The following is a 6413-nucleotide window of genomic DNA, read 5'->3' as shown; positions in this document are numbered from 1 at the left end:
TCTCCCTCTCTCTCTGCCCCTCCCCCGTTCATGCTCTGCCTCTCTCTGTCCCCAAAAAAAAAAAAAAAAAAAATTTAAAAAATAAAAAAAAACTGAGAACAAACTGAGGGTTGATGGGGGGTGGGAGGGAGGGGAGGGTGGGTGATGGGTATTGAGGAGGGCACCTTTTGGGATGAGCACTGGGTGTTGTATGGAAACCAATTTGACAATAAATTTCATATATTAAAAAAAATAAAATAAAGACACAGGCGACATATACCACATTTTGTGCTCATCCAGCTTCTTTTGGATTCTCTTCCCATTTTTATTTTCCAGATGGTGCTTCCCCTAAGTGGGAGGCCAGTACTTGGTTCCCATGTCTCCCCCGCTGCTAGGTCACAGGTCACTGAGCGCCAGGACTTAGATATTCCTGCCTGAGGTTTGAACTGGAATGAGGCGCTATGTGGAGTCCATTTCCTGAGAAGGAAACAGAACACGCTAGGGAGGCACCCCACGCTTAGAGATAGTACATACCAAAGCTTCTCCTCCGTAAATTCCTGGGTGGCTCAGTCACTTAAGCATCTGACTCTTGATCTCGGCTCAGGTCATGATCTCACGGTTTACGGGATCGTGCCCGATGTTGAGCTCTGTGCTGACAGTGTGGAGCCTGGAGCCTGCGTGGGATTCTCCCTCTCCCTCTCTTTCTCTGCCCCTCCCCTGCTCTCTCTCTCTGAAAATACATAAATAAACTTAAAAAAAAAAAAAAGAAGAAGAAGCAGCTCCTTGCTCAGTGTCCTTGCTGTTACCTGTGTGTCCATGGGAAGCTGAACATGGCTTGGGGCAGATCGGTGACAGATTTTTGGCATTGTTCTTGCTTTCAGCCACGTGCTCTGCCTTTCCCAGAGAGTCTGCGAATTCTCTAGTATCTGTTCATGAATTCACCTGTGGCTTAGCTGAGCTAGAGTAGGCCCTGTTGTTGGGGCGCCTGGGTGGCTCAGTCGGTTGAGCGTCCGACTTCGGCTCAGGTCACGATCTCACAGTCTGTGAGTTCGAGCCCCGCGTCGGGCTCTGGGCTGACGGCTCAGAGCCTGGAGCCTGCTTCGGATTCTGTCTCCCTCTCTCTCTGCCCCTCCCCACCTCATGCTCTGTCTCTCTCTGTCTCAGAAATAAACATTAAAATAATAATAATTAAAAAAACCCTTCCTTTAAAAAAAAAAAAAAAAAAAAAAAAAAAAAAAGAGTAGGCCCTGTTGGTTATAGCTGGGACCCTGCTCTGAAATAGAGCATTGCAGAGAGAGGTAATTATTAGAAAGGGAAGATCAGGGGACGCCTGAGTGGCTCAGTCGGTTAGGGAGGAGTGGGAAGCAGTGGGAAGGTGAAATGAGAGCAGAATGAGAAGCACAGGACTTCGGCTCAGGTCATGATCTCAAAGTTCCTGGGTTTGAGCCCCGTGTCGGGCTCTGTGTTGACAGCTCAGAGCCTGGAGCCTGCTTTGGGCTCTGTGTCTCCCTCTCTCTATGTCCCTCCCCCACTCACACTATGTCTCTGTCTCAGTCTCAAAAATAAAAAATAAACATTACAAAAAAATAAAATAAAGGGAAGATCAGGAAGCACTCTGGAAAGTGTAGCTATGAGTAGTAACCGGGTGTTATCAGAGTGGCAGGTGAGTGAGAGAAGATAGTGCAGACACTGACAGGTGTCACATAATACACACAATTATTTTCATCAGGAAGGTGACAGGGCCATGTGTGGGGTTTAGGAAAATCACCCGACAGCTGTGTAGAGAAAGGACACAAGGGACATACAAGTGAGACAGGCAGCAAGGGGACCTTGCGGGAGACACGTGTAGTAACGACACTGAGAAGTCATGAGTCTCTGAAATGTGAGTCCTAGAACGGATGAAGAGAACAGGGTGCGGTAGGAAGATACCTATGAGATATAAGAAATTTAGGATGTTAGTTGGCTGGATGTGAGAATGATAAAGGAAGTGGGTTCTAGAATGACACTCAGGCATCTAAGTTGTGAGATTAGGTAAATGGTAGGACCGTTCACCGAGACACGGAATGGAAGAGGAGGGAGGAAGGCAGAGGAAAAGATGAGGAACTAGATATGTTTCAGTTGAGAAGTCAAAAAGGAACAACCCACATGAGATTGGATATGTGGGACTGGAGTAAACAATAGAGATTTCTGAGTTAACAGTGCATGGGTGATTGTAGACATCTTGACGGTGGTAAGATCAACTGGGTGGGATATGTCCTATGAGACGAGAAAGAGGCAGAAGATACAACCCTGGGTAGTATCAGTAAATTGTTTGGAAGAAATGGGGAACATAAAGTAAGTGGAAAAATAATATACAAGATAATGGGGGGGGGGGCTAAAGAATAAAGAGATCAATTGGGTTAGTTCCATATTGAAAATGATCAGCTAATATGGCCATGAGATGTTTATTGGTGACCCTGGGATGGACATTTTGATAAAGTGAGGGAGCCAAATAGAGAAGTAAAGTAGGGGATGAAAGGTCACTCTTTCTAGTGACCAGGGTATGAAAGGAGGGCGAGGTGAGTCATCATCTTGAGTAAGATGAGCAGGCGAACGATCACAAGGCCACCTACGTATCTATTGGTGTGGGTGACTTCAATCACACAGGCAAAGACCAACGGGAAGTCAAGCAACCACAGGGCTAGTGTTCAAATGAAGTATCTCCACTGGCCTTGAAGGCACTCAAGATGATAACAGCACTCGGGGGGCAATGGCAGAATGAGCCAAATGCCATAATCCTTGATGAATGTGAAGCAATGACAGAGAATTCAGCAGACACAGTGGACGAGTGGGTGATCCATGTGACAGCACGGTTAGGTGACCTAGACCTCCAAGAGGAGGGGTAATTGTAGGAATGGACCTTCCTTTTCCTTCTAGGCTTGTGGTATGTGGAGTGATGGTATAAGGGCATTGGACAGAGCTCTGGGGGGGGGGGGTAGGGGGAGGCTGGGAATCCTGGGGGTGTCCTGACTTTGTGCTGAGGGCACCAGGGAGGGTGATGGCAAGGTCAGGGGGAGAGGGAGGCAGTAGGAAGGTAAACAGGGAGCAGGATGAGAAGCACGGGAGTGTATTGAGAGAGAATGTGGGACGAGAGAAAGGTTGTCAGGATGATTTCCACGCGAGGCTGTGACCAAGGTTTCCATGTGGAGGGAAACCTAGTGGACCGAGCCTCAGAGTTCCTGTGTGGGTCTGAGGCCCCATGATCCAGAAGCCACGTGCCCTGATGGTGGCCTTGGAATATGAATGGTGTCACCACACTTTAATTGTGCTTAGACTTACAAACAATATTGATAGCAATCAGGGCTTTGGGAAAGTCTCAGGCAGATGGGACTAGTCAATTTTGTCTTTCCACAAGTTTGAAACAGCAGTTTTAGGTGACTGAAGGATTAGGTACATCTTCAGGAGAGGCCAGCTATGGCCTAAATTGTTCCAAATCTCTTCTTTTAAAACAAAAATGTATTGAGAACATTCACATTCACACTGGAGATTCCCTCTGAGGAGCCGACAGAAGCTTCTGCAAAGGCGATTTCTTTCAAGGGGCTTCACTCATTTCTTTTCTTCTTCTTTTTTTTTTTTTTTTTTTTTGAGAGAGAGAAAGAGACAGTGCTGGCGATGGGCAGAGACAGAGGGGGAGAGAGAGAGACAGAGAGAGAGAGAGAGAGAATCCCAAGCAGATTCCATACTCAGTGTAGAGCCCAACGCAGGACTCGATCTCATAACCCTGGGATCATGACCTGAGCTAAAATCAAGAGATGGACACTCCACCGACTAAGCCACCAAGGCAGCCCTCATTTCTGTTCTTGTTTAGCCCGTCAGTTCATTCAATCATATGTGGGAACTCTGCTTGCCAGAGGACTATAGGACTATAGGACAATAGGACTATAGACCTATTCATCTTGAGCAGTAACTCTGCACAGTATTCAGCTGGTGCTAAATGTTTAGGAACTGCACAAGTGTTGGTTGAACATACAGACTCGGAGGAAGAAATCATAATAATCTACTTGAGCAGGCTCACATTGTGTTTGGGATTACAGGAATACACATCTCCTAAATCACCCAAAACATGGAGTAGTCTGGCTTTCTTTCTTTCTTTATTTCTAATGTTTTTTTAATTTATTTTTGACAGACAGAGAGTGAGCAGGGGAAGGGTAGAGAGAGAGACCAAAACACAGAATCTGAAGCAGGCTCCAGGCTCTGAGCTGTCAGCACAGAGCCCAACATGGGGCTTGAACCCACAAGCAGTGAGATCATGACTCGAGCCCAAGTCGAACGCTTAACCGACTGAGCCACCCAGGCGCCCCATGGCATTAGAGTTTAATAGAATACTTAAGTATGTATTCTAGAGATCCTCTCAGACCTACCCTTTTCTCCAGATCCAGAAAAAACTGAATGACATTGTGCTCTTTGCCATGAGGAAGGACAAGTCCCAGTATAGATTTCTGCACATTTCTATGGATAAGAGACATGTAATTAGGGTTATTTCTGGTGCAGCATGAACCCAAACATGGGACTTGGAATTTGCTCCTTGACTCCCTCTAATCCAACCACAAACACCAGCCCGTGGTTCGTAGGAAAGTTTATATGCAGGTCATGGGAAGCAGCATATATCAAACATTAACACACATAACAGTGGAAAATCATTTGTCAAGCATTCCTTTTCTCCCAGGTTCTTTTGCCCACCCACGGCTGTCCTACTGGCCTTTTACCTAGCTTTCTGCTTTCTTAACATGTCCTTTGCCTTATCTTTTATTTCCCTCATTCCTCTGCCTGCCTCTTCCTCCAAAGAAAATAAAATCAAAGCAAGATTAACAGGTTATTCTATCTCACAGGAAATAATTATCTTTTGTTTTTTTGCGATACAATTTCCAAATTTCATCTTTTTCTCTTCCTAATTTGTCAAAATTGTTTCTTAAAGAACGGTTCTATTTTGCCAAGATCCCTGGTACTAGCTGTTTAGAAAATATATAAACGGGGCGCCTGGGTGGCTCAGTCAGTTAAACATCTGACTTGGGCTCAAGTCAGGAACCAGTTCGGGAGTTCGAAACTTGCCTCCGCTCTGTGCTGATAACTCAGAGCCTGGAGCCTGCTTCAGATTCTGTGTCTCCTCTCTCTGCCCCTCCCCAATTTGTGCTCTGTCTCTGTCTCTGTCTCTCAAAAATAATAAATATTTAAAAAATTTAAAAAAAAAAAAAGAAAATATGTAAACAAACCACTTGTTCCATGTGCCTTTGGTCCTACAAATGGTAAGGACTGGAACCTTCTGGACCATCTGAAATGAAACGTTACTTAGGGATGTGCACGAGAGCCCATACATTTCATGCAGCACCATGTAAACAATTCTAATGAACCTGCACGACTCCACCTTGTCTTTGCAGAAACTCCCCTGATGTCAGTTTCATTTGGTTCTTTTCTATTTGCACTTCCTTGGTGTTGCAAATTGGAATATTCTGTTTTCTGGGAAAATTATTAGCGCACATTTTCTTTTTCACTGATACCGACGTAATATAAAAATGTGTGCTTTGGGGGCGCCTGGGTGGCGCAGTCGGTTAAGCGTCCGACTTCAGCCAGGTCACGATCTCGCGGTCTGTGAGTTCGAGCCCCGCGTCAGGCTCTGAGCTGATGGCTCGGAGCCTGGAGCCTGTTTCCGATTCTGTGTCTCCCTCTCTCTCTGCCCCTCCCCCGTTCATGCTCTGTCTCTTCTGTCCCAAAAATAAATAAAAAACGTTGAAAAAAAAAAATTAAAAAAAAAAAAATGTGTGCTTATGCATTGACAAATATATATGTTACACCTACTGCATGGCACCTACTGCCTTAGGGAAATGGATGAGTTCACAGTCAGCAGGTGGGGAGACCAGGGAGCGGCCTGAAGCCAGTGCGGTAACAGGGGAAGCTGGCGTTTTTAATTAGTAGCTATTGAATTGAATGTAGCCAAGTGGTTCTCTGGAGGGCCCTCCATAGCCTTCAGACATGGTCATTGTGTGCAGTTAAGCAGGTGATGTAGCTGCAAAATTGGTTTTGCCGGGTATATTCAGAAACTTGTGCACTGGATGGCGGGCTGGCTTTCTTCGTAATTGAGTTCTTTATGGAACTAAATGCTTTCACTTAAATGTTTTTAACTTAAACATCAATGTTTTAAAATCACATTACCCAGCTTTATATCACTTCCTCAGATTGGAGTCCAGATTTGTACTGGTGGCAGATTTAAAATTTGGTTTTGGCAAAATTATTCCATAAGAAATATAGAAATTTAACTATAGAATGCTATTACTAATACAGAAATGGAAGAAAACAAAGACAAAAAACTATAAGAACTACAACTTTTAACTTTGCATCATTAATCCACTCTGAGGCTTCACGAGATTTTTAGAAGAATGGGTGAAACCAAACCCAAACCC

This window comes from Neofelis nebulosa, chromosome 10 (assembly GCF_028018385.1).
Source record: "Neofelis nebulosa isolate mNeoNeb1 chromosome 10, mNeoNeb1.pri, whole genome shotgun sequence".
Lineage (NCBI taxonomy): Eukaryota > Metazoa > Chordata > Mammalia > Carnivora > Felidae > Neofelis > Neofelis nebulosa.
This window is presented reverse-complemented; position numbering follows the sequence as displayed.